Raw genomic sequence first — 27,443 nt, 5'->3', positions numbered from 1 at the left:
CTGTCAAGAATTCCAGCATGGGTAAATGAGATGTATCAGAAGATGAGGTGTTTTCAGGAGGAAGAAAAAGTGCTCATCTGGGACTTATTGAATGTGGAGTGTTTGAGAGACTTGTAAGTGGAGATGACCAGTGGAGAGTTAAATAAATATGAAACTCAGAGGAGTGATCCAAGCAGCCCTCAAAGAAGGAGCTTGCCTAAAGCCACTTGGGGAAGACCATTTTCACAGCTAAGCAGCTATGTTGACATACTGCTTCTGTGAAGATGAAATTAGAATCAAAGCCATGTGCTAGTGTGGGCAAGGGTAGTTCAGTGAATTCTCCCCTGCCATGCAGGAGACCCGGGTTCGATTCCCAGCCCATGCACTTCCCGAACAAACAAACAAAGAAACCAACAAAAACAAAAAAAAATTCAACAAATCTTGCTGCAATAACAGGATACTCACATGAAAAAAAAAGACAAAATGTGACCCCACATACAGCATACAAAACAAACAAACAAAAAAAACCATGTGCAACTATTCTCCTATCTGGTACAGCCTACCATTAGAGCTTAACTTTTCTCTGGGAGGGTAGCAGAGGAGGTCTGTTCATTTTCCATTCATACTGGAGAGGACACAGAGCTAGCAGCTTCCTAGAACCAATCACTAGCTTTCTGACCATAAGGAAACCTCTGGGAAATAATATTAAGCAGTTGCTTACTGTTTTAGTTTGCTAAAACAGCCGAAATGCAATATACCAGAAATGGACTGACTTTTAACAATGGGGGGTTATTTGCTTACATATTACAGTTTTGAGGCCATGGAAATGTCTAAATCAAGCATTAACAATCCCCCAAGACCAGCTACTGATGATCTTCAGCTCCTCTGTCACATGGCAAGGCATATGACGTGGCATTGTCTGCTGATCTGTCCCTTCTCTCCAGGGTTTCTTTGCTTCCAGCTTCTGCTTCAACGACATCTTCTCCATTTTATCTGTGTCCTCTCTCAGTTTCTCTAGCTTTAGTCTCTGAGCTTCTCTGGGACTTTTTTCTAAATTTCATCTCTTAATCTCTCTGTGTACTTTTCTCTGCCTTTTATCCCTTTATAAAGGACTCTAATGAGGGAATTAAGACCCACTCTGAATGAGGTGGGTCACATCTCAATTTTGGTTGCGACTTTCCTAATCCGAAGAGCCTGCCTCCAATGGGTTCACACTCACATGAATAGATTAGCTTTAAGAACATGATCGTTTCTGGGGTTCATGTAGCTTCAAACCACATCACGCTCAGTAAAGAATGCGTTTAAATACTCTGAAAATAATAACGATGCTTTGGCTTGAAAAAGAAGTAAAGTCTTCTGGAATTAGAGAGGCATTTTCTATAGGTCAAACTAAGTCATGGGAAATGCTACAGCAAGACAGAAGTTCCACTTATAAGTAGTAATAAGTAACATTTATTGAGCATTACCAAATGGGCCACTCTTCTAAATGCTTTACATATTTTAACTCATTTAATTCTCACTGCAACCTTGTGGAGTAGATAATATTATTATCATTTTACAGGTGAGGAAACCAAGGTCTAGAAATTTTAAATAAGTTTTCCAGAGTTGCACAACTAATGAACAGCAAAATAAACATTTGAATTCAGCCAGTTTGGGTTCAGAGATTATGCTCCCATCATCCACTTCCTGTATTAATACAAAATGGACAATATTGACCTCAACATACAACACATAGGGTTACATTTTAGCACAATTTATAAAAAATTGAGCCAAAGCTGGAGTATCAGTCTTTACTGATAGGAAAATGGAAAGTTTTAGAATTTTTTCCTCATTCAGTCCAGTTTTTACTTTCTGTTCATAGCACAGAAACCATACAATGTCATTGCTGTATGCTTTATAGTGTATTGTGTTGTTTTGTTTTTTCCAACTGTCTCCTCACTAGAAGTCTATGCTAATTATAGAATTAGCAGTGGGGCTCAGTATTAATACAGGCATGTGTGCATGCACACACACACACACACACACTAATAGTTAGGGATGACCTAGTACAGGCAGACGTATCATTTTTCTACTAATAATGTCTGCAGCCAAGAAGGCTGAATCTTGGTGAAAATTCTACTTTCAGCAAAAGGAAGTTGAATGGAAAAATGTTGAGGCAATTAAAAGATAATTCAGATCATATTTCTATTGTATTAATTTATTTGATTATTTCTTAGTATTAAAAAGGTAGCTTTTTTTTGCTAAACATAATCTCATTTATGTTTTTTATTACTTGTGATGAAACGCTTTTGCTCTATTTCAGGGTACTCCTATGTGATTAGAGCAAAATTCTTTAGAATAAAAGCAAAGCAGTTCTTTTCTAATGACACTTTAAAATACATGATAATACGTTGCATAGGTTATTTTTCCCATGGGAGTTTCACTGCTTCTGTTTACTTGTCAGACATCATATTTAAATATTTTCAATTGTCATTGGCATCAGAAACCCAGTGGAGAGCATCATTCAATATTCAACTGAAAAACTGTGACTTGAGCTAACTTTCTTTAAGCATAAGGGGCTCATAAAATCTGAACCTTTGGAAAAACTGCAAGATAGACATATAGAACCAAGAAAAGACACAAAAAATTTTGCATAAAGATACCTATACTACTTCATAGTTTGTGTTGTTCTTAGAAAATAGCCTTTATTTCATGGTCAAAAAGTGCACTTTGTTTTTATTTTATTTTGCCTTATTTTTATTAGGCCATTTTTATTGGCTTTAGAACCAAGATTATTTCTTTCCTTCCTAATTACTATAATATCTTTCTTTTTTGACATTTTCTGTTATCATATTAAGTTATCATGACCAGCAATTTGGAAAGAGACTTTGGGAGGTGGGACTTCTGAAGGTGGCTAAGGTTAGAGCACAGTGAGTGCTCATATTTACAGGCTATTTGTTATCTGAAAATAATAGATGATGGTTGAAACTTTGTCCAGGTTTTAATTCAAATGCTAAAACATGCATTTTGAAAGTGTCAGGGAATTTTTCTAAAGTAGTTTTGGTAGGTAAAGATGCAAAGGAAAGGCGGGGGTTGTATTTCTCAAGTTATTACAATAATTTTTTATTAGCATAATGGTTTTGCATTTCTCCAGTATAAAATATATATTAAACAAAAATATAGCAGCAAATTAGTTTGACAGGAATTGAAATAATTTTAACTTTGAAGCATTATTTTCAATTGTATCCTCGCAGTGTTCTTTCTAATGGGCTTGAGGTATTATTATATTATACAGAGAGGCCCTTTAATCATTAACTTAAAAATATAAACTAGAATCTATTTAATGAAATAAATGTAGTTCACCGAAAATTCAGGCATGAAATTTCATAACTTTGTCCGTTAAATGTTAGCATTCTAGTTTGTACTCAGCCAGGTTTTGCTCAGAAATGAGAGAAACAAACCATATAATGGAACAAGTGATTTGTCCTTTCTAGGTATTCCAAGGAAACTGGAGAAGATTGAGGCTGCAACATAAGCAGTACTCCAAGGAAATGAAATCACTCTGTATAATCCCCTAAGGGGTTATATAGTAGATGTAGCTTGGGGACATTTTTAGGTGTAACAGGGTTATTCACCACTGCCACCTCCCAGGTCCAAAGCTAAATCAATCCAGCTTATTGTTGGATCCCTTTTGAGATGTCAGAGTTTCTGTCAATATTTAAAAGCTAAAGCCATTTCCAGCATGTACTAAGCATTTTAAATACCAAACTCATTTGGTTGATCCATTACTCAAGACTAAACTTCAGCAGAACCTCAGTCAACTCAGGCCCTGTACACTCTATTGAGAGTCTGAGCTTCCGACCCCCACCACACCATCCCTTTCACATGCCAGAATATTTATGGGACTGATAGTTGCAGACAGCTAAATCCTTCAATTGTTGTATTGCAATTATTTCTGGTCACTACCCCAGATATAAGTTCTTTTTATCATCTATCCATCCCCTCACTGTGATTTCCATATTTCCTCTTCTCCCTTTCCTGATAAGAGTCTCCCTCCATTTATTTTAAATTTTGCCTCATACAACCATAGTTCTTAGGTAAATAGATGAAGAAACTACAACCACACTTTCTGAAGAACTCTATCCCTGCTTTGATGGTTGAGAAGCAAATTAGCAATTTTGCTTCTCCTATAAAGAAGCTTTCATTACATTATTCTTTACTTGGCTATGAAAATAGTAATTCTGCATTACTGGGACTCATGCTGTTGACCAATTTCATCTCTGTTACAGTTGTGTCACTCACAATGGAAAAGGTTGGTGTGATGTTTGAAGTTCTACGTACCCCAGAAAAGATCGTGTTGTTAAAGCTAATTGACTTCTGTGGGTGTAGACCCATTTCTTAACTAAGTTGTGATGTGACCCACCTCATTCACTTACTGAAGTCTTTTATGAGAAGATAAAAGACAGAATGAAGACAGAGATGAAAGCTCCAAAGAAGCTCAGAGAGTAAAGCAGAGAAGCTGAGAGATGACACACAGGAAACAGAGAGGATACCACTGAAGTCAGAAGGTGGAAGCCAAAGCCATGAAACCCAGGAGAGAAGGAAGAGACCAGCAGAGGTGGCCATGTGGCTGGCCAGGTAACAGAGGACCTGAAGGTCATCCATAGGCTGTGTACCAGTTTGAAAGGATATATGTACCCTAGAAAAGCCATGTTTTAATCCTGATCACATTTTGTGAAGGCAGCATTTCTTCTAATCCCTATTCAGTACTGTATATTTGAAACTATAATTAGACCACATCCCTGGAGATGTGACTTAATCTAGATTGGTTGTTAAACTGGATTAGCTAAAGATGTGTCTTCACCCATTTGGGTGGGTCTTGATTAGATTACTGGAATTCAATAAAAGGGAATGACAAGAGAGAAAGCAAGGTGATTCAGAGAATGCTGCAGCACCATGAAGCAGAGAGTCCACAAACCAGCACTTTGGAGATGAAGAAGGAAAACATCTCCCAGGGAGCTTCATGAAACAGGAAGCCAGTAGAGAAACCTAGCAGGTGACACTGTGTTTGCCACATGCCCTTCCAGTCAAGAGAGCAACCCTGACTGTTCGCCATGTGCCTTTTCATTTGAGAGAGAAACCCTGAACTTCATCAGCCTTCTTGAACCAAGGTATCTTTCCCTGGATGCCTTAGATTGGACATTTCAATAGACTTGTTGTCATTGGGACATTTTCTTGGCCTTAGAACTGTAAACTAGCAATTTATTAAATTCCCCTTTTAAAAGCCATTCCATTTCTGGTATATTGCATCCTGGCAGCTCACAAACTAGAACAGACTGTTTTGGGGGAAAAGAATCATCTGTTGATACCTTGATTTGAAAATTTTCATGGCCTCAGAGGTATAAACTTGTAAGTTAATAAATCCCCATTGTAAAAGCCAACCCATTTTCTGATATATTACATTTTGTCAACAAACTAAAACAGTTGGCATAAGGCTAAACATCTTCTTACCATTGCAATCCTGCCTTTGGCAAATGTGATTTCAAACATCATGTTAATAATCTAACATCTCAGTATCATGACCTCTTCAATTATGATGCTATTCCTCACCTACTCTTATGGCTATACACTGGAAATATCATTATAATCAACCATTACATCTCTGAAATGACAAGTTTTGCCATATAATAGATTGAAATTATTCTTGCAAATACTTTCCTTGTTGCTAAATCCATTGGAACTTTTCAGTAATTCCCTCAACCTGTGCCTTTTTTTTTTTTTTAGCCAAATAGTTCAATAAACTTAATCCCAGAGGTAGCCCTGGGAGTTCTCAGCTGGATGCAAGAGAGCTCAGGAATTCTCAGAGAAGTCAAGATCTTGACCACAGGCTGACACAATGAAGGTTCTTGGCTCAGCTACAGGAAAGAACTTGAGGACTAGTAAGTGTATATAGCCAAAGAATACAATGGCTCGTCAGTGTGTATAGCTTAAAACGTTATTGAATGGTGAAAAAGAAGAGGGTGAGTGCAGGCATTCTCCAAAGGAAGAGAAGCACTCTGAGGCTAGGATCCTTGCATTATAAGGACTCGGAGAGGCCCTTACCCCTCTGGTTCTGCTAATAAGGGATTGAAGAGCTGCACTTTTCATTGGTTCTTTTCTAATGCTGGACCTGAGTGAGAGCTAGGTGTGTGAGGGTTAGGTGTGTGTATACACTAAAAGGAACTTATTGTTGTGGGTCTTAGGGTCCCTCCCCCCACGTTCCTTCCCTATCTAGTGAGCCTCATTTTCCTCTTAGAGAATTCTGTCCTTTAATCTTAAGGGGTGCTGAAGGGTAGAGGTCACTCTTCTGTAATGCTTCCTGCTGACAGAGGAGGTATCATCCCTGCCTATAATGGGAGCAGAATTCTCTGTCATATCTAAAAATTCTCCTAGGAGATTACCGGGGTTTTTGCACCCTTCTTATTCTGGATGACCCCTTGATTGTCATTCACATTTTAAAAGGGCATCTGATCTGTGCCATTACTTGTGCTGTTACTATTGAGGCTTGTAGCACTCTGAGAGAGACAAAGGCCTACAAAGTTGAGGGCAACTAGAGTGGCTAACTCCATTAAGCAGAAAAGAATGGAGTCAAGAATGCCACCTATCCAGGCTGATAGAAACTTGAAAGAGATCAAATGGGAAACCTTGGGACTCAGTAGACAATCAAATGACCTGATCTCTAAGCAAATTAATACTCTGTGTTGTCTTTGAACTTTGATGACCATAAAAACAGCAATCTTTTTCCAGGAATGCACACGTTCCTCTATGGGCTGCTGTAAGGGTGTCTAGGGCTCCTCAGTTTTAGAGGATGATGGGAATGGAGAAGGGTTAGGGTGGAGACTGTTTGTTGCTAATGTAACGTTCAAGGGAGAGATTATGGTGGACCCACTCTGTATGGGCTACTCCTACAGTTCCCCCAATTCTGATGATAGCTAAGAACGGGATTAGCAACTAGACTGCTCTGCCATTTCAGTCTGTGAAATAAAGTCTTAGAGACTTCTTTATATCAATCTGCTTCCTGAGCATTTCCATGCTACACGATGGCTGTGATTCTGCATTCTAGATCACACAGGATCCATTTCACCCGTCTTCCAGAGGCTAACCATCTATCTATCTGGCTAAGTAAGAGGAAGATAAGATAAAAGTCTAGGCTTTTACCTGAAGAGATGAGGGGATAAACCTACATAGTTAAGAACAAGAAAATATTGCATCACTAGTCCTACACAGAGCAGTAAGATGAAGTTATAGTTGTCCTTCCTTACAGATGCCTTTTCTTTTCAACCAAGAATCCATTAGTAAATAAGAGATCTATCTCTGAGAAGGTAGAGATTTCCAGGATTGTTTATGGGTGAATAAAAGCTGGGAAACATAATACTTTAAATGTTCTTAAACATAATTTAGTATATCTTCCAAACCAGCTCTCTTGTGTGGTCAGTGAAATTAACAGTTTAAATTTTCTGTTTCCTAGAGCTTGGCATTTACAAGTTTGATGTTTTACGGGGTTAATCCCTCTGCCTCTAATCAGTTTTTCCAAACAAGTCCCCAAGCAAATTTCCTCCAGCTGAGTTCTCACACCATAACTGTTAAATATCTTTCCTTTGGACAATCCAAGACATCTGAATCTCTCTTCATTTATTCCATCACAGTGACATTTATTAAGTGCTAAAAAGTACGAGGTTTTATTTGTCCTTCATGCTGTTAGGGACCAGATGTTGGATATCTTTCTCCTTTCTCTTCTTTGAAGGTTTCCTTCCCTGACAGGGACCACTAACCAGCAGCACAGTCAAGGTCAGTTCACATATTGGACTATTTTTTTTACCACATGGCTCGGGATTCTCAGGATACATCTTATAAATAACAGATAAATTGTAGGCACAGTCCTTGGTTATTCACTTGGCTGATACAGGTTTATGTGTATTAAAAAAAATCTCTTCCAAGTTTGCTCTTCCTCTACTTTCAATCCTTGATTCTTTGATTTCATTTTCTTTCCAATTCACCTAGACTTTTCACCCAGTAGTACAAGTCTTAGTATTCTTTTTTAGTTGCCTTTCAGTCCCTAGAACAACAGAGCTTTATCAAGGGGTTTAAAACTCAGGCCAGCCTCTTGATTTCAAAGTCTGCTTTCCGTTGTCACATGAGAATTAGCAAGAACAGTGTCCCTGTATATCTTTCCATGAACAATTTGACTATTAGTCTTCCCCCTGTTTTAAGAATGCAACATTTTAATCAGTATTCCTTGAAACCTACTTCTTGTCTCAGGCATCATATTTTGAAGACTTCTTTCAAAATGTATTTCCATTCTTCTTTCCACATTTATAATCACAAATCTTTTGGCTCCTTGGGACAGTGATTTTATTTTGTTATCTTTGAATTTCCAATGTGTAGCATGTACAAAAAGCAAATGAATACATGCAACAAGCCTTCTAAAAGCATCAAATATTTGACACTCCTGTATCTGAACCCTCTGTCATTAGCATCTTCCTCCAATGTCCCATCAGGGATCCTTTCAGCCTCACCTTTCTGGAAGACATTTGCATTCATCAAGTAGACTTGTTTCAGTTGATTTGATGTGATTGACTTACAGCTGCACACCTGTACTTCAATCATAATTTGAATCATTTATATCCAGCTAGAAGGAATATCTTTCCACACTTTTTCTTTTTCCTGTATCACTTCTGTTTTCATGTGCATACAGTTCCGAAATCAAAAGCATTAAAACAGAGTAGGAAAAAAAACACATAAGTAATGTTTCTCTTTAAAAGAGTCTAAAGAATTAGAACAATGTCCTAGGAGACTCATAACAATTCAGCCCCTAAGTGGCCGAACAAAAATCTTTACGCTCTGAGAATTAAAAATCAGGGGTTTAGACTTATTATATGCCTAAGGTCTGCGTCTTGCCACATGAGATAATTCATAAAGGTATTAGGAATATTAAAGAATGAAATTGACCAAGCGAGAAGCATTTTTAACAGATGTCAGTGTCTCACCTCATTCTGTCACATATCCCAGTTTAAGGCTTTTCTTACTTTGTTACTACTCCATCTCTGCACTTTTCCTTTCTTTAGATGCCAAAGTAAAAACTCAATGATGTTGCTAAAGCAGCTTTTATTTTAACAGCTTTTATTTAATAGACTTAGCATTTCATCATTATGCTTTTGTTTCGATGGAAAAATGTCCTCCCACACTCTTAACTAAACATGACTTCCTCATTAAGCCAAAGCTGTTGCCTCTTCTTACATAACAAATGTGTACACAATCCACCTGCTTCTGGGTTACTTTCCATCTGTTCTTCACATCAAACTCTGTTGCATATAAGAACAATTCTTTCTTTTCCTAGGCATTGTATTTCCATGGAAATGGAATTCGTAATCAGCTTGGGTCATCTTTTTAGAGAAAAAAGTTTTTCAGGAACTTCATGACAATTGATTCATAGAATAGCCTGTTTTTTTTAGTGCTAATTATTCTATTTATGTAATTCATAAAGAAATCATTTTCTGCCTGGACAATAAGAAGCATAGAAATTATTTTATATAATTACTTGGACTCTAAGTTCAACAAGAAAAGGCATTCTTCTTTAATCAGAGCCCAAGTGGAGGTGAATGTCATGCTAACTTTAGGATGACAGAGCAATCAAAATCATCTCACCTTGGACACTCTTAAGAATTTGTAAGGAAAGCTATGAAACCTCTTTCAAGAAAATGTGCCTTCATTCAAAATTGCATCTATCATGTCAGTATTCCTTTGCTCCTCTGAAACTGAAAATTATAACCAAGATAAAGAATGCTTTATTTAGTCCAATTCTTTTCATTTTGATGACAAAGAAACTGAAGTTCTTGGAAGCTAATACATTTACTTAAGATTCTAGCTATTTAGGCCTAGAAATCATACGATCTATTACCAGAACTATCCTCTTACTATAATAGATTATGTTTATGCTAAAATTATATTTGGATATTATATCTGCTTATTTTATTGATGAATAGATTTATCAGGACCTTAAGTTCAACCATTTACTTTTTATATGTAAGGAAACCATATTTCCAGAGGTTAACTGATGTTCTAAAAGTCACACAGTTACAGAGGGAGAAATATTCAGAATATTTTCAAATGAAGGTTCTTTGATTATTTTTGTTTCCATGATCTGATCTTGGAATTTAAAATTATTATTTTATAATCAAGAATTTAAAGAGACAACAAAGCCTTCAAAATTTATTTCTCTAAAGGGAACATTAATTTTAATCCCCTCTGAGATCATCTATTCAATTTTTCACTGTCGATCACAAAAGAAAAATATTAGAGTAAAAAAATTACTTGGTAAAATATTGCAAGAAAAATTAGGTGAAAATTAGCAGTTTCACAGCCTGTCTTTGTTCCCTTATATACAATGTCGAATTCCTGCCTTTTGGGGGGGCTGGGGGGAGGAGTGTGGGCCAGGAATCTAACCTGGGTCTCAAGCATGGCAGGTGAGCATTCAACCACTGAACCACCCGCACACCCTAATTCTTTCCTTTCTAACAGAGGGGCAAATGATGACAGAGTCCACAAATTTAGACAGGCTTTCTTGATTTTCCCAGAGATCACAGAGGTTTGTAGCAAGTAAAGTATCACAGAGTGAGCCAGCAGTTGCCCTGAAGTGGCTCTGCCATTGACAGATTGTGAAAGGATTTAAGATCATGTTAATCATTTTAATATTCTCACTCAGTTGTAGAGGAAAAGAAATAGCTGATTTTGTGTTAAAAATAAACCTCTCAGATTTGCTGGATTGCACTATGTTTGAGTGTAAACAACTATCATTCCTCTTGGAAAGCTAATCCTGCTTGGGTTTTGACTTTCCCAAGAGAATGTTCTAATAGAGATTTTTAAGCTGCATGTTGGATAATTGTTCCCAAAACTAACACAGACTGATTTTCTCAAAATGAAAAATGAAAATGAAAGTTCTAGCCAGTTAAAACAAGGCTATTAATATGATGTGCTAGAAAGGAAAAATCTGCACTTTCTAAAGCCTGGGCACGGGTTTCCTTGCCACAGAAACCAAATTTTCACAGCAACTAAAAAGAATTGTGTGAAAAATTAAAACTTTATAGGAATAACTAGAAAAGCAAATGCTTTAGCTTTCCTCAGTTGGCCTGAGAGGGAGAGTATTAATATCCCTCTCAAAGAGGGCTGGTACCTTCACACTCACTCCATCAACTTCACAATGCATGGAAAATGGATCAACAGAGAAACTACTCTTTCACTCTTGTCTTCCAGTTATTCATAACATACAGTCATCAGGAGGAAAGAGTACCACCATCTGATGTGATTTCTACCTTTAGAATGCTCTTTATCCCTATTCCCTAGTCTTCCTCTCATTTCGAGAATTCATCTCTTCGTTTGCAATAAGATTTGGAATTCCTGGTTGTTACATAATATATATTGCTTATATTTAAACCTAAATAAAGAGAAATACTTTCTTGAGTTGATATTCAAATCTTAAGGTTGGGATTGCAGTAAAATAGCTGCTGAAGTTATCATAAGTCAGCATGCTTCTATTCCGGCACCCTACTTACACCAGTTGGCACAATTAGACCAAGGGTTCAAGAAGAAAAGTCACCAGGTGAGGACGCTATATAGGTAATATTCCTCAAATGTGGCCCCCAACCACCTGCATCAAAACCTTGTAGATTCTTTGTGTTTGTTTGTTGTTTGTTTTGTAATGCTTGTTCCTAGACTTTATTCAAAATCCAAAGAGTCAGAATTTGTAAAGGCAGGTACCAGAAATATATATATACATACATCTAGAAAATCTTATGAAGAAAAAGTGAGGAAAACCACCTTAAGGTAAAAAAGCCACAGGGTCAGATGATGACAGATTCCACAAATTTAGACAGGCTTTCTTGATTTTCCCAGAGATCACAGAGATTTGTAGCAAGTATCACAGAGTGGGCCCAGCAGTTGCCCTGAAGTGGCTCTGTCATTAGCACATGATTTAGCTCTCTTGGCTGTTCAAGAAAATACCATGAAATGGGTTCAGTTAGACAATGATCTTTCCAAGAGAAAGAAGCTAGACACAGAAGAGTGCATTTTATGTGATTCAATTTATGTTAATTTTTAGAACAGGCAAAACCAATATATGGTGAAAAAAAATCAGAGAAGTGGTACCCTGTGTGGGGCACACTGGGAAGGAACAGGAGAGAATTGCCTGGCATTATAAAAATATTCTGTGTGTTGATAGATGTGTCCATTACACAGTTGAGCACATTTGTAGAAGTCATCAATTTGTATGTTCAATATTTTTAAAATTATTTAATAGTTTATTTTTACTACAAGAAAAATTTGTCAACAAACATTGAACTGTAGTTATTGGGTTTGCTTGTCACAGTGATAAAAGTTAGCAGTTTTGAAACTACTTTCTTTACATTCTAAATTTGAGAAAATCCAAAGATAGTGGGAGCAAGTTTTTCATGGTTAGGGAAGGGGGTTACAGATCTGGAAAAGGGAAGACAAACATATACTCTGTGGTATTGATTAGACTTGAAGGTCTCAGTATTGATTCACAGTTTCACATATATTAACATAGATACAGGTATAGATATAGATATAGATATAGATAGATACAGATACAGATTTATAGATGTATAGATATAGATATACTTAGTTCCTAGTTCTGTCCCCTGACAGAGACTAGATACAATGAGATACCAATAGCAATGGATGTCCTATTCCCAGCTCTAATTTTCCAATTACAATCCCCTTATGCAAAACAGGCAAATAAAGGAGGGTTTCTTGGAGAAAAGAGTGATTCCCATTGCAGGATGTGGGCAGAGAAAATTCAAGATCAGTCTAGAGCATCTTGTTGCTTCAGAAAGTTGGAAAGTACGCAAAGGATTATGGAGACATATTAGACAGAAACAAGAGCCAGCTTGCTGCCCCTGGCCAGTTTTGAGACAAACTGAGCATCAAAATAAACAATGATACCAATAGCTTATAAACCATGGAACAAAATAAAAATTAATGAGTTCATCCTTATATACAAAAATACATGAATAAATAAATAAATGTTAGAGAAGGAAAAACTCTCTTTCAAGGACAATGCCTACTAATATATATATAAATAAGTATAGAAGAATGATTTAACGATAAAATCATCCTCATAAAACTTGTGGCTGAAATTTTGATGAGAAATACGATACTTAAATATTCAAAATCATCTTTCTCAAATTACCTATTTATTGCAAAGGGAAAGATGGTAAATTTTAAATGGTTAACCTTAGCAGACACCACATCAGTCAAGTAATTGAAGTTAACATGGCAGTCACGTTTCTTTTAATCCTGATTCAGTACCACATGGTATAATCCTTTGATTGGATTTCTGTGTGTCACAACTGTAATGCACCCAGTTGTGAAGTGTGGCTTTTTGACTAGATGGAAATGTGACTCCACCCATCCAAGGTAGGTCTTGATTAATTTACTAGAGTCCTTTAAAAGGGGAGACATTTTAGAGAAACCTCAGTTGTAGACACTTGGAGAACAGTTGCTAGAGGGTGACAGAGATACAAACATTTGCAGATGCATAGAGTGCCAATAGAGAGAGGAGACACCTAGATATGGACATTTGGTGATGCAGAGCCTCGTATACATCACCATGTGCCCTCCCATGAGATGCTCAGCAAGCCAGAACCCGGAGTTGTGTCCTGGAGGAGCTAAGGGAAGGCCCATATATGCTTAGAGAGGAAACCACTGGCATCAGAAGCAGGAAGCAATGGAACTGGGAATAAGGACCAGCAGACTTCAGCCTCCTACCTTCCCATGTGACAGACATCAGCATTTCTTGAGTCAAGGTGTGTTTCTCTGGATGCCTTAGTTTAGACACTTTTATGGCCTTAGAACTGTAAATTTGTAACTTAATAAATTCCTTTTATAAAAGCTGTTCCATTTCTGGTATATTGCATTCTGGCAGTTTTAACAAACCAAAACAAACTTTAAAGAAAGAGTTTTACTCTAGGGTATATGAAGACATACCATAAAGCCACTATAAGAATAATAACAACAAAAAAATCAATGGAATTATAAAATGTAAACTTAGAGTAAAGTTTGCATGGAAAACTGGTGCGTAATAGAGAGGGCCTCATTGAAAAAAATTGGATTGTTTAGTAGATAATTGTTTGAGACTTCATTCATCATATGGAAAAAAACATAGTTGTAGAACATGTAAATGTAAGAAAACTCTAAAAGGATTAAAATGCACAATGTGACAGCTAAAACTTAAAAGTTAATAGAAAAAGTGTTGATTATATTTATCTCATTATGTTGGAAATATCTCATTGAGAGCAAGAGGGCACCCGAAAGAACAGTGAGTAAGCTGTCTACATAGACAGTTCCAAAGTGGATGTTTGAATGCTAACAACTATATGAAATGATGTGTAACACCATTAGTAATCAGAGTAATGAAATACCACTTTTCTCCCATTGGTTTAGATAACGTGGAAAGTTAAATAATGGCAAAATTTGGTCAGTATTGGAGGAGCTCAGAATGCTTGTGCATGTCCCGTGAGAATGCAGATTGGCCCCACATGCTTGTGCTCAATCCAATATTACTTAGCGAAGAGTGGTGTTTATCTAATGACGCAAATATTTAGGAGATAGTACCACACATCTCTTAAAGAGATGTCCATATCCTGGGACATTTATAAAACACCAGCAACGTGGGGATGGGGATGAGGAGAAAAATGAAAGAGGAGAGGAGTTTGCATAGACCAATGATAGCAGTTTACTGTGAAGTAAAGAATAAATTAATGAAACTTTCTGCTCCTTGGGTGCAGGTAAGAAATGAAAAAGTATGAAGAAAATGACTTCTATTAACAAGTGTCTTTGTCATCATTTCCCTTATTGCACAGAAAATTTATATTTAGAAAGAAAATATAGCAATGGTAATTTTGTGTCATTTCATTACTTTAATGAATGAATGTGCTTCTCCAACAGAACTCAAATCAGTTACATCTGGGTGAATTGTTCATTTTCCCTATATACCCAAACTGTAAATTTTTTTTAAAGTTTTACAGTACTTAGAATTTGCATCTGAATATCCTTTTATTGGTTGGCACAGGGGTCATGCATGCGGGTGGTAGAGCCTTGGTTTTCACAGCTGTGATACTCCAGGAAAATTACCTAATTTTCATTTTGATAGCTATAAAATGATCACCAAGATCATACCCACCTTATAAGCTTGGAGGGGAAATTATATCAAGCAACTGAAGGGGAACTTTGCAATATTTGGCCCCTTTTTAAGTAAATAGTTTCTAATCATAGGACATTGTTATTAGTAGTGAAAAAAAAGTATGGAAGTGGCTGCATGAATTCAGCTCTTACTTGGAAATGCAATTTTAGAAAACAAGTTTTATTACAAAACCTTATGTAAATGTTCTTTATTCCAGAACGTGTCCACATAAAACAATAGATCAGATTATTTCTTTCATCTTGCACAGGCACTTAATGTTTCAAAATTAAAATAGAAAATTCAAGCTCATTTGCTAGTTGAATCAAAGAGAACTAATTCTATGATGTGCTTTCCTTCATTTATGGAAATAAACTTAATAGATGTGCATTGGAGAGGAGAAAAGAGTTATTCTATTTTTAGAAACAAAAAGCCTTTAATGGTTTTAGAAGAATGTAGTGGTATGAGTGTATGTGTATGTGTGTGTGTTTGTGTATATTTTAACTTTTAGAATTAGAATCAGAATACTGATATACAAACAACTGTGGGTTAAAGCTTCAGCTAACCATTGCAAGCTGCTTAGCCAAACCACATAGAAGTGGCTTTTCAAAGACTATTCTTTCTCCAAGTAATGCCACAATGACTCTGAACTCCTTTGGTGTTATTGACATGTCACTGTTTGCAATCTTCCAAGCCTGAGAGCTTTGCATTTTCATGCGAGTGGGCATTGTATTTATTCATGGAAGAACACCACTGAAAATACCCGTTCTAGGGGAGGGTTTGTACTGAATGGGCCACTGTGAATGTTGGTATCAAATCATTCCTCTGGAAATGCTGTCTAGATAAATTGACTGCTGGAAAATCAGTAATGTACTTCATTTCTGAATAAACTAGCTCATTCACTACTTTATTGACCCAAACTCCCTTCAGTCCTGTCTGTGTTCAGTCATAATGTTATACTCTAATTTACGCTCATCACTCCACTCTTATTCTAGAGCCTTCCATTGTTTTCCACGTAGCACTAATTGATTAAGATCCTCTTACCCATCTACTTACTCTGTCCCACCCATCTGCATGTTATAACTGGGGTTGATTTGGTAGAAGGAGGGGCCAGGCATTGGCAAACCCTTGGAGATGGGCTGAGGCTAAGCAAGCCCACTGCAAGGGCACTGTCAGAGATGGATTTCAAAACACTTTCACACAAAGACATAGGTCCTAGAAATGAAATCTGGGACAAATGGCATTTCAGTTCTTTAAACTGAGACGTCACCATAGCTACAACTTGACTTTCAATCCTGCCCCAACAGGAGCAGCCAACCAGGAAACCCTGGTGGTATAACAATGGCAGGGGTTCACACATGTCAACTCTCCAATTAGGGAGATTGGATAGTGGGTGTCAGCGATGGAGGCCCTAGCACAATGGAATTTAAAGGTGAAAGAACTGCAGTAGTTCTGTACAGTGCACAGAAGTGCTTGGTGTGGGGGAGATGAAAGTGTGTTCCCGGGTTCAACACAAGTTTGGTTTGAAGATGACCTGCAGTGATCAACCAGAGAACTGGAATATAAGCTTCTTCATCTCTTGTCTACCTCAAAATAAAATTGCTCAAAAAGTCTCTCTTTATCAATCTTCATTTATCTTTATATCTTGTATCTTGCTTATTAATTTCTACAGATGAGTGATCATGCCATTATTATAAATAGCACATTTCCTTAAATGCACTGTAAGAGCAGGGACTGTTTCACTCACTGCTATAACTCCATTGCTCACCCTAGCAATTCACATATCGTGGGTGTTTGGTACAGCAAGTAGATGTATACCTGCCTTTCTCTCATTTCTGCTAGAATATAAATTCCAATGGATTAGAGACTATGTCTGATTCCACTTAACCACCCCTAGAAAGAGTGTCTTTCACAAAACGGGCACTCAGTTATTTGTTGGAAGCATGGAGAGTTTCGGGTTTTATCTTTTTATAAAAGAATCCACTTTTATTCAAATAAAGCTTGGGAACAGGAAGGCAATGTAAACCCTAATACCTTTGAAATACTGAGAAATTTTACATGCATATTTTCCGTAGTTCTGTCCCCAGATGGTCTACAACTTCCAATGTATTACTGTTAGTTACTAGGATACTGAAAAGAAAATGGCACAATTCACATGTGGTCTGCTTATATCTGTGAGAATATGCAGAGCCTTCCCATGGTTCTCAGCTTGTTCATTGCTGGTTACTGTCTAATTTCCGGAAAGAAGTTTTGAAAAACCAAAGCCAAGGTTTGGTTTCTGATAGCAAGTTCACTGGGTTGCTTCCTGAGTGCATCCCTTACCCCAATCAACCACTTTTCAACAGGAAAGACAACACCTCTTTTATTTCAATAGCTGCTGGCAATCTCAGCAGCAGAAGGAAGTTCACTTTAAAGAGTTTATTACTTAAAAAAAATAAAGAACAAAAGAAAATCCCCAAGAACAAAGCAATACAGCTGGTGTCAGTATTATCGTTATTCAGAAAACAGAAGCCACAGCAGTCATACACGTCTCCTTTTTATCGGCAGATGTTTCACTCCAATAAACAAAAGTCAGGATTTGGAAGATTCACCTGGAAGCAGCTAAAATTCATACATAGTCAGTAATCTCTTTGTGTCCCAATTGTCCCTCCAGCTGTTCTGGAAAATACATTTATGAGAATGTGCTGGAAATAGGCCATTGAGAGAATGATGAACCGCACATTGCTTGTGATTCATTCACAACTCCAAAAGATAGAAAGAGAACATTTCTTTTCTTTTCATTTTCCCCATATCCAATAAAATATTCATATAAACCTAATTTTTTTCATAGTATTGTGCGATCCCACCACAGAATGCTGGTACTGAGAGACAGTTAACAGTGATTCTATATCTCAGTTATTCATTTACTTATTTTTTATCCCAGCTATTTTAACTTTGAGTTCTTTGTATATACATGTCAAGTCTGAGGAAATTTTATATTTTCAGATATCAAAACCTAACTCAGAGTTATTTGCAAGAATGAGAAACTCATTCAGGTCAGCCTATGTAAATGGAGATGTACCAGAAGAGTCAATGGATTGGGAGTCAGGGCTTGGTTGAATCTTCCAGAATTGCAAAGCAATGTTTGGAGAAAATCCATAAGGAGTGAAAGCACCACCTTTCTTTGCCCCTCACTCCTGGTCACTCTGCCTTCCCTCTGCAGACCACCCCTTATGCTTTCTCACCAGTCTAGCCCCAAATGACCTCCCTTACGCCCCAGTCTCTGTACAATTCTATTTCCACCAGTCACCATTGACTAATACTAAACTTTTCTGCAGCTGAGCCCAATTCCCAGGAGAGCCAACCTGAATAGCTTAGCTCATGGGCCAAATGGCCACACTGTCTGTTCTAGTTTGCTAGCTGCCAGAATGTAATATACCAGAAACAGAATGGCCTTTAAAAGGGGGAATTTAATGAGTTGCGAGTTTATAGTTCTAAGGCTGAGAAAATGACCCAATTAAAAGAAGTCTATAGAAATGTCCAATCTAACACATCCATCCAGGGAAAGATGCCTTGGTTCAAGAAGGCCGATGAAGTTCAGGGTTCCTCTCTCAAGTGAGAAGGCACATGGCGAACAAAGTCAGGACTTCTCTCTTGGCTGGAAGGGCACATGGCGAACATGGTGTCATCTGCTAACTTTGTCTCCTGGCTTTCTGTTTCATAAAGCAACCCGGGAGGTATTTTCCTTCTGCACCTCCGAAGGTCGCTGGCTTGTGGGCTCTCTGCTTCTCTTGGCTATGTTGTTCTTCTCTGCTCTCTCTGAATCTCCTTCATTCTCCAAAGTATTTCCTCTTTTATAGGACTCCAATAAACCAGTCAAAACCCACCCAAATGGGTGGAGACATGTCGTCCCTAATCCAGTTTAACAACCACTCTTGACTAAATCACATCATCCAGGGAGATGATTTGATTATAGTTTCAAACATACAGTATTGAATAGAGATTATTCTACCTTTACAAAATGATATTTTGATTAAAACATGACTTTTCTAGGGGGCATACTTCCTTTCAAACCAGCACCCTGTCCAAATTGGCAAACAGGATAGCTGAGGCCCAATACTTCCAGTGGGACTGTCAAGAAGAGGCAGATAAATGTCAGAAAGTGCAATATAAGTATTTAGTAAAAAGTAATACTTCTTTCTGATTTCAAAGTTTGGTGATTTTCACCTGATCAATCATGTAATGACTTCACAATTCTGACATAATTTTTATTTCCTGGAAAATTTTACATTATATATTGATTTATGTATTCAGTGAAAACATTTGCTTCCTTTTATATTATTTTACTTGATAACTAGCAGAGGGTGGTATTATCTTTATAAATAGATTAATACATTCCCATGATGCCTGACTATTAGGCAATTCTTCTGGTATAGAGTTTTTTTCTGTAAAAGTCAAAAATTCACAAATTATAAATTTCGGACATATATAATGTTAGTACCCTTGGGAAACTGAGTTATGTTATATATTAAATCTTCCTCTATTACATTTTCTCTATGCTGCCATTACTAAGCTGATTCTCGTAACTATATAATAAAGATTTGCATCTGCTCCTCTAGGAAAATTTTTTATGATAAAAATGTGTTCTATCAGTGAAATCATTTCGTATAATGAATTACAGTAATGCATTAATGATAGACTTTGATTCATATACATCACGTGGAGCCAAGAGCAGTGTTTATTAATTTACAGAGATACTAGAATACCTAAGTGTGAAGTCTGAATGAAATGAAAAAGATTGTCTGGCAAATCAACATTAGGCAGAACATACAAGCAATAAAATATATTAAAATATATTATATTTATAAATATAGGAAGCATAGACGCATTCTGCTTCAAGTGTTTGCTAGCCTACAATTCATAGTGATAGTTGACAAAAAATGAGAAAGCCTAACTGTTAAACTCATACATGGCGTGTGTGCACTATATCTCCCTAATGCAGGGTGTAATACCTGGTGGGCACTTAATATTTGTTGCATGAAGACATGCAGATATTTTAGGAGTATAGTAGGAATGTCACAAACAGAATAAACCCAACACAAATCCCCTATTAAAATCCATCTGCATGATCCAATAAGATGACTAGGCAGACTTTCACATCAAGGTAGGATTGGAGCTTAAAGCAGGATTCAGTTTCTATGGGTCTCAGCCAACAGTTAGTAGAACCTGTCTCAGGGTAGGGAATGCTGGGACATGGACTCTCATCCTTGGAAACCTAGATGATGGGCACTGGAATAAAAGTTGAGTTGTGTAGTAGGAGTTATTAGAAGTTGACATTCACAAAGACCAGGGGAAGAAAAAGTCAAAGAAAAGGAAATGGAGTTGACCCCAGCACAAAGCCACACAGTCGCTGCCCAGAAAGCAGCAGTGTCACTAACTCAGACCTAAAGGTAACAATCACAAAGAAAAGTGCACATGGCAAATTCTTCCACCTTGAGACAATGAGAATAAGAAACTGGGTCCAAAGGTCAAGGTACGTGAACCAATTGATAAAAAGCATAAGCAAGTAACAGAAGTGAAGAGAGGGTAAGGCACAGATCTTTCAGAATCAAGCCCGAAGTAAAACCACTTTGCTTTGAAAAGCTTTGGAAATAAATCCAGCTTTAAGCCTGAAGATGGGGCTTAGCAGCATCAGGCTTAATGAAAATCAAATAGCAACAGAGAGATCATATGACAGAGGCATGAAGCTGGGTCAGGCTATTTTGCCAGAGACACAGAAATGTGGCAAACTCAGATCTTCTGGACGATTATATCTAAAAAAGAAAGCAACCCACTCAAATATTTTTATATTCATGGTATTTGTATTTAGAAGATTGCCATCCTAGTACTCAATACTTTACAAAGATGAGCCCAGTACTCTTTGAATTAGGAGTGACCGATATTATTTAGTGGTTGTGTGTCAGAGTTGCTGACTTATTATTATTTTTCTTTCCATTTTATAGAACAGACCTGATCATTTAGATTATTGGTGCTCAGAAGGAAGGATGTGAAATATCTCCTTATATATTCTTATTCTCCATACATTTTGGGATAATATCTGGCCATTCAGTGTCTGCATTATTTTGAATCACAACAAGGTCGATTTCTGGTGAAGCTTAGGAAACTTCAGTTTCATGACCTCTACTTTCATAGACCCCTGTGAGATCTGGGAATTCCTGGAAGGTCTAATACATTCTAGGTAGGAGTGGAAGCTATGCTATAATCAGGGAGCATGATTGAGGGAACATTTTTTTATTTTTCCAGTATTTACTCCAATCATTACCAAGTTGGGAATTTGGGGCCATATAAGCTTCTATCCCAGTATGGAGAACTGACTGACCTTAAATGGTGCCTGCCAGTTTCCTCTTCCTGTGGGACTGGCTCCTGTTCTTGGTGTTTCTTACATTTTTTCAAGTAGTGTTTCTTGAATTTGAGAACTGGTCTTCCCATAAAATGGAGAGTTAGTCATGTGTTCCAAATACCTTTTGATGGTGAATTGACTATTAACATATACATATATGAATAACTTTCCCAAGAGTGAGGTTTGCCCCAGCACAAGAAGACTTGGTCTTTAGTCCAACAAGTTTTTTCCTAGCATGAGGGTTGTACCTACTTCTCACATCATTTTCCAATCACTGTCTCATACCTGTCCTGACTTATTACCATTCTTGGCATATGGCTGCTAGAAATTCTGACAATACATCAGTTTTGATCCTCCAGGTTGCTTCTTCCAGCCCTCCTTCTACATCAATCTTATTTTACAAAAGTGAATATAGAACTAATTAAATCCAGTTGGCAGACAGTTGAAGAGGAAGGGGCACAGAAATTGAGGCTTAATGACACTCATATTGGGAAGTAAATTTATTCTAACACTTAAAATCTAAACCTTACAAGAGCCTGTTCTTCTCTTCTTTATGTTTTCTATCTTATTCATGTGTCTGTTAATCTGTTATCAATGCATTTGTGGGTTTTGCACCATTTTAAAAATAAAGTAAGCTTTAATGTAAACTCAAAGTCCTCAAAGCCCCATATTCATTTTGGTTTTAAAATTATAAAATAAACACCTATTTGGGTAAAGATTTATTTTAAGTCTCATTTGTATAGCATTACAGAAAAGTGCTGGGCAGAGAAGTTGTAATTATTTTATGTGAAAGAAGACATAAAGTCCATAAAATCCTGTGGAGCGATCAGGAGAATACCACGACCTCCTTTACTTCTAACTGAATAACTCTACTTTCAAATTATAAAGCATAAAACTTATAAATTAAAAGCATTCTATTCATTGAGTGTTTAGAGCAAGACATTTACAAATGCAGGAAAAGAAGAACACAGATTTGTACCCGTAGCCAGTGTCCTCTGGAAAGGCTCAGGAAGAAGCTTCTGATACCAACTAACCCTGAACTCAGTTACCACCCTTTTAGGGTTATTGAGTAGGAAACCCAAATATCAACTGGGAAATGTGTGAGCAGGGTTCCTAATCAACCCCAGGAAAACCTACTAAATGAGATCTGAGAACATTGCACCACCATTTTCATTATTTATCTTCTCTGGGGGGTACATTATGATCATATTTCTTAAGCAAAGCCTGTCAAGTTTGCTGAAGCCTTTTCATAAAGATAAGTTGGATGTATACACTCAGGAAAAAGTGAGAAACAGCCTAGAATATCTTGATTATTGTCCCTTTCTGTAGATCTTCTGGTTTCTGGCCTCTTTAAAATGGAAAACTCAAAAAGAAAAAGTTGTTATTGGATTTCACCAAGAACCAATAATTTCTCTCATGAACATAGGCATAAAAGGAGTCATTCCCTCCCCTCCCAATCCTGATAATGTCCCCAGTAATCCCTGAAGGAAGGTGGGCTGTTCGGCCAGAAGACGTGCTCTGGCATTCCTTCTCAATGATTGAGAAGTGTTTCCCTCTCTGGGGTCTAATGATATTTCAAATATTGAAGGTTCTTACCTTCAGACCAAAGGTGAAATAAGTACAGATAAAACCTAAGTATATCTTGACATTGTTTTGAGAGCAAACAAGAGGCATGTGGGTGTCTTGGAAAATTGGGGGAATTAGAATTTTGTGCATAGAGACCCAGCTGAGGTTAAATGTAACAATTCTTGTCACCTTGAAGAGTCCCAAATAGTAGGGCAGTCTCAAGCAAAGTCAAGCAGTATATTTATGTCTAGAAAGGAGTCAGACAGCATAACAAACTAGTTTTTCAATCAAGGGCAATGATGATCTGAGAATGTTTTGTAAAAAACCATTTGCAGAGAAGGAGGGTGTTGCAATGAGGTCGGGCAGTGCAGTGGGGGGCGAGTGGCTACTGGCATTTAGTGGGCAAGGTCTAGGTAGGTTAAGCATACTATAACACAGAAGACAGTCTTGTTGAGTATACCAAATTGTGCTAATGCTTTCCCTGAGATACAGCATGGTTGACATTCTTTCTGTATTGAACTTTGAACTGTGGCACACTGAAGCAAAGGCCGGTGATTTTGGTGTATAATCTTTGTGTTTCTCTAAGTCTTGAAAAACACAGGATATGAATGGTTCAGTAACGAGATGGCCATGGAAGTCACAGTTGTTGCTAGATAGAGTATGAATGCAACTATGCTGACATTATTTTTTTTTTTAATATTCTTTTACATTACAGTTTTACATTACAAAGTGAAAACTGGTTACATTTTCACTTGGATAAGCATCCCAGTGTTGTTTTTGATGAGGGTTGTTATGAGGACTAAATGAGTTATCATATGAAAGTGAATGCTTAAAAATCATGGCTAGTACATTGGAGCAACTTTAAAAGGTTATTCTTTCTTTTTTATTGTTGATCAATTATAATTGGCCCTTGCTGCTTTCATGGTAGATGAGAGACATGGAACTGAAGGCCCTGAAATAAAGTTCTCCAAACCCAGGATAAAAATTGAGGAATGCTGTTTACTATAGGTTAGGTGAATATATTGTTGATAAACAGTATTCACTGTAAATTGGAGACAATACCATGAAGGAAATAAAATGTACCATTTCTTTAGGGTGTCTTAATGATAGATTTCTGCTCTGATTATGTGAGAAGACTAAATCAAAGACAAAGTTGCCTGAAGAGAGGCTGTGGTTATCTCACACATTATCCAGACCTGTTTCATCTGAGTGCAAAAGTCAAACACAGTGCTCTTCGACTTAGAGCACAAAATTTGAATGCCATTATCAATAACATATATGGGTGATTCAGTGTTTTTAAAGGGAGAGAATAATTAACTATGATGGGGGGCTGACATATTCAAATATTTTAGTGAAGGCAAATTTATGGACAGCCCCTGATGCAGACAGGGATTCTTCTGCAATCTCTCTGTAGGGCTGATATTACTAACTGAACTTCAGCTATGGCATCTACTCATGCTCTCTATGGTTGCTTTCTCTGGAGACAACTAGATGGCATCAGGATTTTTGGACCACAGGACTCCTCTAGATGACTCCTTCCCTCTGCCTCATGAAGCTCTGCTATCATACAATAGATCCATTACAGTTGGCTGATCTCTTGGAGAACACAGAATCAACACCTTCAATGATAGCAGCCCACAGTCTGGACTGAACCAAGCTTCTAGGTCTGTCTCAGCTGTTTCAGGCTGAGCCATGTCATGAATTTCAAGTCCTCGCCGCATCCCGCCTCCACCCAGAGAGACTGTCTTAGCTACATAGGAAGCCTTAACGATGAGAAGCTCTCACTTACAGCTAGGGTAGTTAGCTTTCTGCAAAAGTAGATATGATTTGCTCCATGTCATCCACCAAATACAGCTACAGAGATAGGTTGTGTCCCTGTGAGCCTGGAAATTTTAGATGCAGTTATTCTTACAGAGCATACAATAAAACCTGCTGGTCTCTGAATTTCTGTCCTGTTAATGGTGAGGGAGCAGGACTGAGAGCAGGAACAGGATGCTTAGGCTCTCAGGACACAGAGTTCAGAGCTCTCATCTCCCATCTGTAGGCAAAAAGCTCAGGAACCCAGAGCCAGAGGATACCAGCCTGGGGGTATATCCTCATTACTAGCAGCATAGCTAGTAACAATGACCAGAGTACACTACCAAGCTGCAGGCTAGGGACACCAGTGTCAATAGTTGTAGATTTGACTTTCCCAGGGGACAATTGCAGCAGTGAGGCCAACTTCATGGGTATGAGTCAAAAAGGGACACCATGCTTGGTCACCTTCTTGAAAGTCTTAATAATTGTATCTTTGAATTTTTTAATCCAATGGGGCAATGAAGCGTATGCCAGGGGCTCGAAATTTCCACTCACACATGCTCACCCCTGCAGCCTGCCTCCACCTTCCACTATCTGGTCCCAGCTGCTGCCTCCTTGCTTCCCCGCAATGAGTTTTCAACAACCCTCTATACTGATCTTCACTCCCAGCAACTGATGCCAACCTCTGCTGCCAGTGTGGGCTTGAGTCCAGTCACGGTAATGGCTGTGTCAGGTGTCTACACTGTCTCTAACAGTCTACACTTGCTCTGTGAATGATCTCGTGCCTAGGGAGTGTGACATTACAAAAGCAGATGGACAACACCCTAATAGGTGGGGATACCTGTGGACTTTCTTCTTTTCTTTTTGAACATGGCCTCTCATTTTCATTTTGCATGAGCCCCACAGATTATGTAGCAGATGTTGTGCAGCACCAGAAGCCGGAGGATGATTCCAAGCCACAGAAAAGGGGTTGCTTCCAGGCACTGTCATTTGATAAACATGAAGTTAAGCCATTAAAGTTAATGTCTGGTATTCCAGACAAGGGAAGTGACAAGGGAAATTTGTCCCACACATCTAAAGGGGGACCTCATGATAAGATTCACATGGGGGAATTAAGAATATCAATGATTATTATGTAACAACCAATAGATTTTATAGAAGACCCATATCACAGTAAAGAGCTTTATCTAGCTCCTAACCTGACAAACTTCGACTATTGTTTGAAAGGTAGTTTTAATTAAATAGGACATTGTAGGAATGTGCAAATGAACTTATATGAAATTTTAAGAGAATAGCCTTTCTATGGAGAGCTGCTCATTTTCATTATTGTAAAAGAACCCATTTTCTCATACTTTGCTAAGAGTTTCTCTTAAAATGTATTATTTTCCTATTTTATTTATAAAATGATGTATTAAGATATATGCCTTTGCAAACATGTATTTGATATATCCCATGTATTTGCAAATCTATATAGATTTGTTCACACCTACACAAAGCTTATATAACAACTGTCTCATTATGGATATTTCATAAATTTGTACCTTCATTTCTCTGATCAAAACTAGCTCCATATAAGTCAAAACAAGTATTAATATCTTCTCATATGATTGAATTCCAACCTTTTACAACTATTATTTCTCTCCCTGAATGCTTCAGGGAAATAAATGAACATTAAAAAATAACCTGAAAATGTTGACAACATTGTCAGGGTAAGATTCTTTAATGACCTCTCCAGCTTTCCTTTTTGTTAAAATTTGCATTAAAAAAAATCATGGATCCTATCTGTACCCTATGCATAACTCCAAGACAATCTTAGGTCTTATTCAAATAGCTCTATAGTATGTGACTGTATTTGTCAAATGCAATAAATAATTTGATTTGAGCAGTACCTACTGTGATAAATTAATTATTAAAAAGGGCCTCTTTTCAACCATACCCTGTGCTTATGAGGCCGTGCTGCTTTTCCCTTTAGGAGGTAGAAGCTGTTTCCCTGTTCCTTGAATCGGAGTTGGATTGTGACTTTTGCAGACCAATCGAAAATGGCAGAAGTGACGTTTTGCCGGTTCTGAGCATCAGACTCAGGAGGCCTCTGGTAGGCTTCTGCTCTGTGTCTCCACTGCTATTGGTTTTTAAGCAAGTCCAAACTATCCTCCTGATAGATCAGAGCCCACAAAAGTATAGTTGGGTTGAGTCATCTCAGCTCAGGCCATGCTGGACCACACAGCAGGTCAGGCGCTCTGTGACCAACCGGGCCCACCTCAGATCAACAGAACTGCACAGGCCCCCTGCAGAATCGTGAGCAAAATAAATGTTTATTGTCTCAAATTCGTATGTTTTGGAGTAGTTATGCAGCAAAAGCTAATGGATGCTCCTCCTCTATGATACTTATGACTACGAGTCAACAGCTCTGTTCTAGTCATCAGAGGTAAAGGCCAAGGATAAACCCACACTGACAGCCTCATCTGAAAGACTTAGCTGTTTAACAAGTTTGCAGACATCTAGCTGTAGGAG

At 37.7% G+C, this 27,443-nt stretch overlaps 1 pseudogene; it reads left to right on the top strand.

Moving 5' to 3' along the window:
• LOC143665974 (protein ILRUN-like) overlaps nucleotides 1-27,231 on the top strand; it is an 86,410-nt pseudogene extending 59,179 nt beyond the window's left edge.
• Nucleotides 27,232-27,443: the final 212 nt, after the last annotated feature.

This window comes from Tamandua tetradactyla, chromosome 22 (assembly GCF_023851605.1).
Source record: "Tamandua tetradactyla isolate mTamTet1 chromosome 22, mTamTet1.pri, whole genome shotgun sequence".
Taxonomy (NCBI): Eukaryota; Metazoa; Chordata; class Mammalia; order Pilosa; family Myrmecophagidae; genus Tamandua; species Tamandua tetradactyla.
This window is presented reverse-complemented; position numbering and strand designations above follow the sequence as displayed.